We start from the raw sequence: 13153 nt of genomic DNA on the forward strand, positions 1-13153 counted from the left end.
TTTCTTTAAGATGTATTTTTAATTAAGCAAGTAATTCATGAGTACTTTATTGCATTAAAACATTGAGACCATACAGAGGTAACTAGTTAACGAAGTGACTTCAAGTCAGTAATTAATTTGACCGGACAAGGTTTCGCTAATCGTTATTACATGACATAGCATTGGTAGGTGAGCTTTGAATAAAGGAGACTGTGGTGGGTGAAATCAAGAGTATGAGGTACTGAGAAGAAGATAGACTCAGAGGAACGTAGCATTGAGGCTGCTGGGAAGGCCAGCCAGGAACCGATGAACCCACCACCTTGCTGAGAGTTTGCAGGGGAGGCAAAAAGAAAACTTGCAACGGAGTTGGCTGTTGTCAAAGATAAACTTTGTGGCACTTCCTCAGTTTTGCCTGCGACCAGCTCAGGAGACACTCTTGCCTGTGGAGCATGGATGGGACCAGAGATACAGCTTTAGAGACAAGATCTAGTCCTATGAATACAGGCGTCACACTGGAGGGGGAGGAAGCCTGACTTCGGAACCAGACACAGGGTTGAGTTCTGATTCAGCCACTAACCACCTGTGAGCCCTTGATTAGGTCCCATTTGTTTATTTAGTTTTTTATTTCTATTTCCTTGAGAGACTGACCTAAGAAAACACTGGTATGATTTATGTCAGAGTATGGTTTGCCTATGATCTCTTCTAGGAGTTTTATGGTGTCATGTCTTATTAAGTCTTTAAGCCATTTTTGAATTTATTTTTGTGTGTGATGTGAGGGAGTGTTCTAACTTCATTGATTTATGTGTGACTGTCCAGCATTCTCAACCTACTTGCTGGCGAGACTGTCTTTTTCCCATTGTATAGTCTTGCCTCCTTTGTTGAAGATTAATTGACTGTAGGTGTGTGGGTTTATTTCTGGGCTCTCTGTTCTGTTCCATTTATCCATATGTCTGTATGTCTGTTTTTGTGCCAATACCACACAGTTTTGATTACTGTAGTATTGTCTGAAATCTGGGAGGGTTATGCCTCCTGCTTTGTTCTTTTTCCTCAGGATTGCTTTGGCAGTTCTGGGTCTTTTATCATTCCCGATAAATTTTAAGATGATTTGTTTTAGTTCTGTGAAAAATGTCATGGGTAATTTGATAGGGATCGCATTAAATCTGTAAGTTGCTTTGGGTAGTATGGACATCTTAACAATATTACTATTTCCAATCCAAGAGCATGGAATATCTTTCCATTTCTTTGAGTCATCTTTAATTTCCCTTTATTAATGTTTTATATTTCTCAACATGTTAGTCTTTCACCTCTTTGGTCAGGTTTATTCCTAAGTTTTTATTTATTTATTTATTCTTTGGTACGATTTTAAAAGGTATCATTTTGTTTACATTTTACATTCCCTTTCTGATATTTCAGTGTTGGTGTAAAGAAATGCAATCGATTTCTGTATCTTAATTTTGTATCCTGCTACCTTGCTGAATTTATTTATCAGCCACCAACCATCTGTGAGCCCTTGAGCAAGTCCCCACACTTCTCTGAGCATCACCTCTCTCACATGCAAAGTATAAACAGGAGCACCTACCTTTTTTTCTTTTTTTTTTTTTTGTGGTATGCGGGCCTCTCACTGTTGTGGCCTCTCCCCTTGCGGAGCACAGGCTCCGGACGTGCAGGCTCAGCGGCCATGGCTCATGGGTCCAGCCGCTCCACGGCACACGGGACCCTCCCGGACCGGGGCACAAACCCGTGTCCCCCGCATCAGCAGGTGGACTCTCAACCACCGCGCCACCAGGGAAGCCCTCACCTACCTTTTTAATGTGATAGTTTCCATGAAGTGTCAAACACTATTCTAGGTACATGGCAGATGCTATAAATATGTGTGTCCCTTTCCTGGAAAAGTTGTTTATTAGTCAAGGCTTTGGTAATATAATTTCATCTTAAATGCTGTAAAGAAGTACTACTTAAAGGAACTAAGAGACGGTTCTTTTAAGTGAAAAGTATTTATTTGTAAAAAGAAAATAGCTGTTTGTTATTGTAACATCCAATTGTTATTGATATATATTTTTTCCTTGAAATGGCCTTACTGCTACAGTATTTACTCATCAGTTCATTGAAATGTGGCGGTCCATTTGCAAATTTCATAGTATCATAGCACCACCTTGCCATCTGCCCAGTGAAAGCCAGTCTTCTACCCATCGTGTCCAGGCTTATTAACAAGAGCCTCTACGATTCTTCCCGCTCCTGGACTTGCTGGTGAGAAGCAACTTGCTTACATTGAGTGCCCCTTAAGGGACACTGAAATGCCAACCTCTGGGTAAAGGTAGGAAGGGGTGAGGCTGATATAACTTTCTGTAATGCTACACGTTTAAAAACAAAACAAATAAACCAAAACCAAAAAAAAAACCCTATCTCTAAGATGGGCAGACGTTAAGAAAATGTTTGGCTTTATTCTTAATTCAAGTAATAATAAAAGGTAATATTTATTGAACACTTACTATGTTCCTTGCACTGTTCTACACACTTCCCATGAGTTAGGACATTTAAACCTATCTCCGTTTTATAGATAGAGGGAGAAACTGAAGCCGAGAGAAGTAAAAGTGAGTCGTGTCAAATCTACTGAAAGCAGTAGAGCCAGGATGCAGACTCCAGTGATCTGACATTAGAGCGTGCCCACTTTACTATTGCACCACCCTGCTGGGGACCGTTACTAGAATAAAGTATGAAACATTGCTTTCACAGAGAGTTTCTGCCAGCATAGCAGTGACATTGAAAACTTTTTGGTCCTTATTCCTTTTGAACACACCATTCAAAGTGACTTTAGGGCATTTGAGGATATTATAACAAATCAATCCCAATCCCAATTTCAATTCTCAGAATGGCTAAATGTGATGGCTAATTTTATGTGTCAACTTGGCTAGACCATGGTACCCTGTTACGTATTTGGTTAAATGTTTGTCAGGATGTGGCTGTGAAGGTATTTTTTAGGTGAGATTAACATTTAAATCAGTAAACTTTGAGTAAAGTAGATTCTCCTCTGTAATATGGATTACCTCATCCAGTCAGTTGAAGTTCTTAAGAGAAAAAAGATGGAGGTCCCTTGAGGGAGGGGGAACATCCTATTGGTTCTGTTTCTCTGGAGAGCCCTAACACACTAAATACTACTTTTTTTTCATTTATTTTATTTTTTTAAATTTTTATTTTATATTGGAGTATAGTTGATTTACAGTGTTGTGTTAGTTTCAGGTGTACAGAAAAGTTATCCAGTTATACATATACATATATCTATTCTTTTTCAGATTCTTTTCCCATATAGGTTATTACAGAATATTGAGTAGAGTTCCCTGTGTTATACAGTAGGTCCTTGTTGATTATGTATTTTATATATAGTAGTGCATATCTGTTAATCCCAGCCTCCTAATTTATCCCTCCCCCTCACCTTTCCCCTTTGGTAACCATAAGTTTGTTTTCTAAGTCTGTGAGTCTGTTTCTGTTTTGTAAATAAGTTCATTTGCATAATTTTTTTAGATTCCACATATAAGTGATCTCATATGATATTTGTCTTTGTCTGACTTACTTCACTTAGTATGATTATCTCTAGGTCCATCCATGTTGCTGCAAATGGCATTATTTCATTCCTTTTTTATGGCTGAGTAGTATTCCATTGCATATATATGTGTGTGTGTGTGTATACCATATCTTATTTATCCAGATGGACACTTAGGTTACTTCCATGTCTTGGCTATTATAAATAGTGCTACAATGAACATTGGGGTGCATGTATGTTTTCGAATTATGGTTTTCTCTAAATAGTACTTTTTTTTCCCTGAAAATCTTTCCCTTGTATCCAGCCATAATGACTGTAAGCAAAGTTATTGCTAAATCCCTGTTTACTAATGAAGGGTCTGAGGCGCTTATATCTCTTCTCTCTTACATTGTCCTCTCATAATCACACTGACTTCATATACAGGGGCACAAAAGGGCAAAGGAGTGGGTGCCAGCAGATTCATTAGCACCTTCCCCACATCACTTTGGTCTACTTACCTGAGAACCAGGTGTTGAAGGTGGCAAGGGCCAAAATAAAACCCAGCTCTCACCCAAATAAACTATGTCTGAAAAGGAAGTCCAAAATAAAAATGGCTCCTGGATTTCATTGTCCCATTTTTAGGAGGAACTGTAGAAAGAACAGCCAACAGTTACACAGAAACTTAAGATTTTGACTACATAAATTCCAAGCAATATTCTATTTATAACCAGCACTAATTAAATGTTATCGCTTAACCTTCATGATTAACAAAGGTTTTGCAGCTAATGTCAAATTTCAGCTGAAAGGATTTTAGCCTCCTTCATTTTTTTCTCAATGAAACCCATTTGGAAAACTCTTTCAAAGTGACATCTTTAATTGGAAAGCACTCCCTTGTGCATGGATGAACAATGTGTTTCCTCATGTCACTGATAAAATGTGCTCTACCTAGGGCTGCAGAAACATCTGGAATATAACTGTGTAAAGGGCAAGAGTAGAACATTATGGGGGGAAAAAGCTCAGAAGATTCATTTTTTAAAAGTATAATAAATTTTAAAAATGAAGAGACAGTAAAATATAAAGCTCAATGGATGGGTTCAAAGGATTGGGCAAGCTGAGAAAATCAGCTCTGAAAGAAGTTAAGAAGTGTGAAGGACAGAATAGGAGACACTGGTGTACGTCTGAGAGGGCCACTGGATGGTAGGTAGGCACTTTGTTTCTCCTCATTATAAATGATGAAGTTTCTCAGATACTTGCAGTTGCAGATTTTTTTTGTTATTTTCTATCATTTTTTTTTTTTTTTTTTTTTTTTATCATTTTTTAATTGAAGTATAGTTGATTTACAATGTTGTGTTAACTTCTGCTGTACAGCAAAGTGATTCAGTTATATATATGCACACATTCCTTTTTTTATACTCTTTTCCATTATGGTTTATCATAGGGTATTGAAAATAGTTCTCTGTGCTATACAGTAGGACCTTGTTGTTTATCCATTCTATACATAAAAGCTTACATCTGCTAACCCCAACCTCCCACTCCACCCCTCCCCCAACTCCCTCCCCCTTGGCAGCCACAAGTAGGTTCTCTATGTCCGTGAGTCTATTTCTTTTGTAGATAGGCTCATTTGCATCATATTTTAGATTCCACATATAAATGATATCACATCATATTTGTCTTTCTCTTTCTGACTTACTTCACTTAGTATGATAATCTCTAATTGCATCCATGTTGCTGCAAGTGGCATTATTTTGTTCTTTTTTATGTCTGAGTAGTATTCCATTGTATATATGTACCACATCTTCTTTATCCATTTATCTGTCGATAGACTTTAGGTTGTTTCCATGTCTTGGCTATTATGAATAGTGCTGCTCTGAACATAAGGCTGCATGTATCTTTTTTGAATTATAGTTTTTTCTTGTTTTTTTTGTGGTACGCGGGCCTCTCAGTGTTGTGGCCTTTCCCGTTGCGGAGCATAAGCTCTGGACGCACAGGCTCAGCAGCCATGGCTCACGGGTCCAGCCACTCCGCGGCATGTGGGATCTTCCTGGACCGGGGCACGAACCTGTGTCCCCTGCGTCGGCAGGCGGCCCCTCAACCACTGCACCACCAGGGAAGCCCTGAATTATAGTTTTGTCTGGATATATGCCCAGGAGTGGGATTGATGAATCATATGGTAATTCTATTTCTACTTTTATAAGGAACCTCTACACCATTTCCCATAGTGACTGCACCAACTTACATTCCCACCAACAGTGTACAAGGGTTCCCTTTTCTCCACACGCTCTCCAGCATTTGTTATTTACAAATAACAGACTTTATTAATGATGGCTATCATTAAAAAGTCTACAGACTTTTTAATGATGGCCATTCTGACCAGTTTGAGGTGGTACCTCATTGTAGTTTTAAGTTGCATTTCTCTAATAATTAGCAATGTTGCGCATCTTTTCATTTGCCTATTAGCCATCTGTATGTCTTCTTTGGAGAAATGTATGTTTAGGCCTTCTGCCCATTTTTTGACTGGATTGTTTGTTTTTTTCTTGTTGAGTTGTATGAGCTATTTGTAAATTTTGGAAATTAAGCCCTTGTTGGTCACATCATTTGCAGATATCTTTTCCTATTCCATAGGTTGTCTTTTCCTTTTGTTTATGGTTTCCTTTGCTGTGCAAAAACTTGTAAGTTTAATTAGGTCCCATTTGTTTGTTTTTATTTCTATTGCCTTGGGAGACTGACCTAAGGAAACATTGGTATGATTTATGTCAGAGAATGTTTTGCCTATGATCTCTTCTAGGAGATTTATGGTATCTTGTTTTATATTTAAGCCTTTAAGGCATTTTGAGTTTATTTTTGTGTATGGTGTGAGGGTGTGTTCTAACTTCATTGATTTACATGCAGCTGTCCAACTTTCTCAGCACCACTTGCTGAAGAGACTGTCTTTATCTCCATTGTATATTCTTGCCTCCTTTTTTGAAGATTAATTGACCATAGGTGTGTGGGTTTATTTCTGGGCTCTCTGTCCTGTTCCATCGATCCGTATGTCTGTTTTTGTGCCAATACCCTACTGTTTTGATTACTGTAGCTTTGTAGTATTGTCTGAAGTCTGGGAGGGTTATGCTTCCTGATTTGTTCTTTTTCCTCAGGATTGCTTTGGCAGTTCTGGGTCTTTTATGGTTCCCTATAAATTTTAAGATGATTTGTTTTAGTTCTATGAAAAATGTCATGGGTAATTTGAAAGGGATTGCATTAAATCTGTGGATTGCTTTGGGTACTATTGCCATTTTAACAATATTAATGTTTCCAATCCAAGAGCATGGGATATCTTTCCATCTCTTTGAATCATCTTTAATTTCCCTTATTAATGTTTTATAGTTCTCAGCATATAAGTCTTTCACCTCCTTGGTCAGGTTTATTCCTAAGTTTGTTTTTTTTGGTGCGATTTTAAAAGGTATTGCTTTTTTATGTTCCCTTTCTGCTATTTCACTGTTAGTGTAAAGAAATGCAACTGATTTCTGTATGTTAATCTTGTATCCTGCTACCTTGCTGAATTCATTTATCAGTTCTAGTAGTTTTTGTGTGGAGTCTTTAGAGTTTTCTATATACAGTATCATGTCAACTTTGTAGATTTTTTAAATAGTTCTTGTGAAAATTACTATTTCAAAAAGTGATCTCATAAAGATGCTGTGAATAACTGATCACTTCTATTAATTAGATGAATGTAGGTGAACAAAGTAGTAATTCAGGGTAACCCCTCTGCTATAGACTGAATGTTTGTGATCTCCCCAAATTCATATGTTGAAATGAATCCCCAGTGTGATGGTACTTTGAGGTAAGGCCTTTGGGAGATGGTTGGGATTAATGCCTTCATAAAAGAAGACCAAGAAAGCCCCTTACCCTTTCTGCCATGTGAGGTTACAGAGAAAAGATGGACATCTGGTAAGTGGGACCTCACCAGACACTGAGTCTGCTGGTGCCCTGATCTTAGACTTCCCAGACTATATAACTGTGAGAAATAAACGTTTGCTATTTCTAAGCCACCCACTCTATGGTACTTTTGTTATAGCACTGGTACTTTTGTTGTAGCAGCCAAAACAGACTAAGTCACTCTCTCGGGCCTGATTCATCTGCTAATTCCTGTTGTAGTCATTTTGTTTTGTTTTGTTTTTTCTTAAGTAATCTGGTAAAGTACTTCAATTCCTCATTTTATTTCTTTATTATGTAGATTTTAATTTAACTGATTCTCAAATTGTTGCACTAACACATTCTTTTAGTTCTAGAATTGCCGTCATCTTTCTACAATAGTAAATCTAATATTTATTCAGTGCTTATAACCTACTACTGGCCATCGTGAAATGGTTTACATCAATTATCTAATTTAACCTGACAACAATCCAAAGAGGTAGGCAGTATTATTATCTTTTTTTTACAAATTAAGAAACTGAGGAGGAAAGAGGTTAAGACACTTACCCAAGGTCATACAGCTACTCGTCCATAACAGAAAGAAATTCACATTCCTTGGTCAAGGTTAATTCTTGGTGGGACTTCCCTGGTGGTGCAGTGGTTAAGAATCTGCCTGCCAGTGCAGGGGACACAGGTTCAAGCACTGGTCCGGGAAGATCCCACATGCTGCAGAGCAACTAAGCCCATGTGCCACAACTACTGAACCTGTGCTCTAGAGCCCATAGGCCACAACTACTGAGCCCATATGCCACAACTACTGAAGCCTGTGTGCCACAACTACTGAAGCCTGCACACCTAGAGTCCATGCTCCACAACAAGAGAAGCCTCCGCAATGAGAAGCCCACATACCACAAGGAAGAGTAGCCCACGCTCACCGCAACTAGAGAAAGCCCACGCACAGCAACGAAGACCCAATGCAACCAAAAAATAAAATTAATTAATTAACTTAAAAAATATTAACTCTTGGCAACGATGACTCATTCCTAATTATCAATCATTTTTTAAAATACTATCTGTTTTACGGTCCCATCTCACCTCATCCTGTTCTATCCTCCCTCCTCCCAAATAAAAAAGTCCGAAGTCTGGGAAAAAATATATAGATAATTCAATGGGTTTGTTTTTATTATTTGCTTTTCAATGGAAGTACTGGGTCATTTCCTCATTTTTCATTTCATTACGTGTAAGATCTGGCTTGTTGTATTTCATATGTCAGGAATGAAGGAAAGTCCTTCAAACGTGGTGTTCCGGCTATCCAAACATTTTCGTAATGATACTTATGTCAAGGTTTAGACAACGAATTCATTGCTGTGATGAATAGGAAGAAACGGCATGACCTTGTGTCCTGACTAAAAGAGACAAAGCTTGCTTTTGGCATTTTCTTTGGCAATGTTTCCAAAAGTCTCCTCCATTTGGTGCTTCTGGAACATGGCTCCTGATTCACAGATTGCAGTCTCTGAGCTGGCTGGGTGAGCTCAGAATCAGAGGGACAGGTCTCCTAATCTAGACAAGGTACCAGAGAAGCCTGGGGACAAAATACCTGGCACAGCCTGGAGACATTTTCTTATGATAAATTTAGCCTAAATTGCAAGCCTTATTCTTACTGCAAAAAACAGTGACTCTTTTCCACTTTTTTTGTGAAATCTTATCAGGCCACCAAGGCTAATAAAAAAATGTTGTTTCAAAAGAGAAATGCCTTGTACACAGCTGCTGGCTGTGTTATTATTTGAAGGGAAGTTAAATTTGGCAGTGCTTCTTAAACTATAACATGAATATGAATCTCCTGGCGATCAAAGGTCAAATTCTGATTCTGGGGTGGGATCTGAGACTCTGAATTTCTAACAGTCCCTGAGAGATGCTGATGTTACTGGTCCATGAATTATGAGGGTATAGGGACCTGTATGGGGGAAGGAGGTTACCTTTCAATATAGCTAACCAATGGTTGGTTTATTTGTTTTTGCTTTTCTTGAGGCCTGTGCTAAGTAATAAAATCTACCTCCCTTTTTTTCCACCTTGTCACTTGTGTTTGGAGAAACACAACAGAAGGAGCAAGCTGTAACTTGTGAACAGCAGACACATTAATAAAAGAAAGCGCCAGAGGGAGAACCCATGACCAGCTTGTTGCCATGACACCCGGTTAATGACACCGGGAGGGAAGAGTGATTCTCCCTGGAGCTGGTATCAAGTGACACCATCTTAATTACTCATGGAAAAGACTGCCCTGCTTCCAGCCAACAATTATTTCCTGATCGATACCCCTGTCTTGTTAAGGATGCTTTCTGACCATTTATAACCAAACATCTGATATACTTTCCCTGAGAGGGAGGCCCACCCCTCAGTTACCTCTACTCAGCAGCAGCCGCACCCAAACCACACACAAAAGCCTCCACGTTCAGCTGTTCTGAATTGTTTGAAACTACTCATTATCTGTTCTGCTTCAGTGACTTTTGACTACAGATGGAAAAATAAGAAGGGCACACAACTTCCCTTTCAGCAACTTGTCTTATGCTTGTGGGTAAAGCCTTGCGTGGGGGAAGGGAGGAAGGTTGTCTTAGGGCCTCTCTGAGGCATCTTCCTGATGTCGGCTGCAGCCACTCTCCCCTCCTCTCACGCCTGTTCACTTCACTTTTGGTTGTGGCCCAGGGGCCTCATGGACTCCTGTCCCATCTGATACCTGGTGGGATATGGGTGAGGAGGGCGGTGCGGCTCTCACTTCCCCTCTTGCTTCTCTCTGTTACTTCCTTCCATAACATCACCACACTGAGCTGAACATTTTCCTGAGTGTAGCAGGTTGAATACTGTCTCCCCCCCCGCCCCGAATTCATGTCTACCAGGAACCTCAGAATGGGATCTTATTTGGAAATAGAGTTTTTGCAGATGTAATTAATTAAGACAAGGTCACATTAGGCTAGGATGAGCCCTAAATCCAATCACTGGTGTCCTTATAAGAGCAAAGGACACACAGGGAGAAGGCCATGTGACAATGGAGACAGAGACTGGAGTGATGCAGCCACAAGTCGAGGAGTTCCAAAGATTGCTGGCAACCACCAGAAGCTAGGAAAAGACAAGGAAGGATTCCCCTCCTAGAGCCTTCAGAGAGAGCATGGCCATATCAATACCTGGATCTCAGAGTTCTAGCCTCCAGAACTGTGAGAGAATAAATTTCTATTGTTTGAAGCCACCCAGTTTGTGGTACTTGTTATGGCTGCCCTAGGCAACTAACACAATGAGTGAGGGAAATTAAAGGAATTAAAAGGTATGCTGGAAAGAATTTAAAACTGTGGAAAATATGACTTCTCCTACACTCTAAAGAAAAAATCTCTGAGAATTAAGGCCTTCATAGGGCTCCACCATTTCCCCACTTTACTCAAGGTTCAGGTCAGGGCTTTGTACGGGAGCATCTTCTCCAAACATCCACAGTTCAACTCTGTCATCCAGCTCTTGTGAAATCTCATGCACTACCATTAGGGACTGGTTTCACCCTAGGACTGATTTCCCTTCCCCCACAGTTTATGATAATAACCCCTAGCTGTGTTTTCTCCTAATTCTGAATTATCCAGCCCAGAAGCATACTATAGGGGAAGGGCTTCCAGCAGGACCGTCTAGAATGAGCAATGGTCCATTAAACTTATTCAAGCGCTCCTTCCTGTGGAAGCTGTGGACATGCCCCTGCTTTCTTTTGAGTGTTCAGTGTGTAACTCTGGGACTGCAAATGTGTGTGTGTGCATGTATGCGGACACACACACATGCACACACACACCCCTCCCTAGGACACACACCCATTCTCAAATACAATACAATCCAGTGGAGGAAAGAAAGTTTTATAACTGCTTCATACTTAACAAGGCCACCTGTGTGCAGTGGGGTTAGAACTTTATATGGTGGAACCATTACTATTACTGTGTAGATGGAGATAATGGGGGTGTTTCACCTTCAAACAGAGGATAAAAACATAAGCCTCATCGGGCATTTTTGGCACTGAAAAAAGGGAGAGAAAATCCCTGTGGCCATTCTCTGTCTCTTAAAATCATAACATTTCCATTTTCTTTTAATTAAAACAACAAAACAACAACAGAAGAGAGTTCTGGCACAAAGAATGAAGCCAGCACCAACTATGGCTGATCATAAAATAAGAAAAGAAGAAAAAAAAGGAATTGAATGGAACAGAAAAGAAAGAAAACATTGACATCTGAGCTCTGGGCTGCAGAAATTGCACCTAAACAATAAAGAATGCCTAGTTGCTCACCCTGTCTCCCTCTCTCTTTGGAATTCTGACACTTTAGCTGGGTTTCCTTGCTTCCAAAAAAATGAATGGCTTCTGACAAGAGTGGTTTTTGGAAGAAAGACCTGCTATTGGCGTTGAGGAAGATTGATTCTCCTAATTTATAATCAAGGTTTTTTTGTGTGTTGTTTGAGCTCAAAATTCATTCAGATAGACTTTCAGAGTTTTCAATTGATTAAAGTGACTCAGAAAAAACAATCCTGAGTGTGTGTCTTTCTTCCTTTCTTTCTTTCTTTTTTTTTTGCGGTACGCGGGCCTCTCACTGTTGTGGCCTCTCCCGTTGCAGAGCACAGGTTTCGGACGTGCAGGCTCAGCGGCCATGGCTCACGGGCCCAGCCGCTCCATGGCATGTGGGATCTTCCTGGACCGGGGCACGAACCCGTGTCCCCTGCATCGGCAGGTGAACTCTCAACCACTGCGCCACCAGGGAAGCCCCTGAGTGTGTGTCTTTCTGCTGTGCTAATCTTAAACCACTTTAAAAACTTTTTTTTTATTAGCATAAATAATGCAGGTTGATTATCAACAGATAAGGAAAATAGGTGTGCAAAATAAAGGAAAATAAAAGCATATAACAGCATTGATGTAGGAATAACTATGAATATTATTACTAATATTGCTAATATTCTTCCAGGCTTTTTCTTTATTTACAAATATTATTAATATGTTAAAGATGGGATCACACTGTATTTTCTGTTTTCTAATCTGCTTTTGCTCCTAAACTATATTTTGTAAATATCTCCCTTGTCAGTAAGTGTGCTTCCATATTGATTTAGTCGACCCTGTAGTACATTTGTACAGTGTCAAGTGAGCTGGAACTATATTTCCCAGAATTTCCTTCCCCATATGGCCCTGGTTAGAGTTGGTCACAGGAGAAATTTATGTGAGTGGAAACTGATGGATGGTGGAAAAGCAGCTACAGCTGTTTTGTTACATTGTGAGGTGATCTGGGACCAGGTGCTGCTACAGGTCCCACAAACTATCACCAGTCTTCTGGTTCACTTGTGAGGGTGGAGTGACACATGGCCTTCAGCAACTTTGGCTCCTTTCGCGTCTGTGAATCCCGAGACAGTTGTACGTGCAGCTCCGTGTTGAAGGGCAGGAACTTACACTGCAGGTTATCTGCATCTTTAAGATTGAGAGACGGATGTGGTGTTCAGGTTGTCATCTTTGAACTTTGGGTTATTCTCACAGGTTCCAGTTTGTCCATCCTTCTTTCTCAGGTTCTGGGTCTGCCAATTTCAAGCCCAACACCAGAAGCAGAAGCTGCAGCCTTATGTAGACTGCTTAGCCACCTCCCACGTTGCCTGATGTCTAATCCCTACTGTGGTTCTGTTTCTCCTATCGAACAGTAATCAGTCCAGAATTTGGTACCAGATGTGAGGTGTCCTTGTTACCTATTGCTGTGTAACAAAACATCCCAATGTTTA

Source organism: Delphinapterus leucas, chromosome 3, assembly GCF_059928025.1.
Source record: "Delphinapterus leucas isolate spDelLeu-1000000601 "Yukka" chromosome 3, BTC_Dleu_Yukka2, whole genome shotgun sequence".
Classification (NCBI taxonomy): domain Eukaryota; kingdom Metazoa; phylum Chordata; class Mammalia; order Artiodactyla; family Monodontidae; genus Delphinapterus; species Delphinapterus leucas.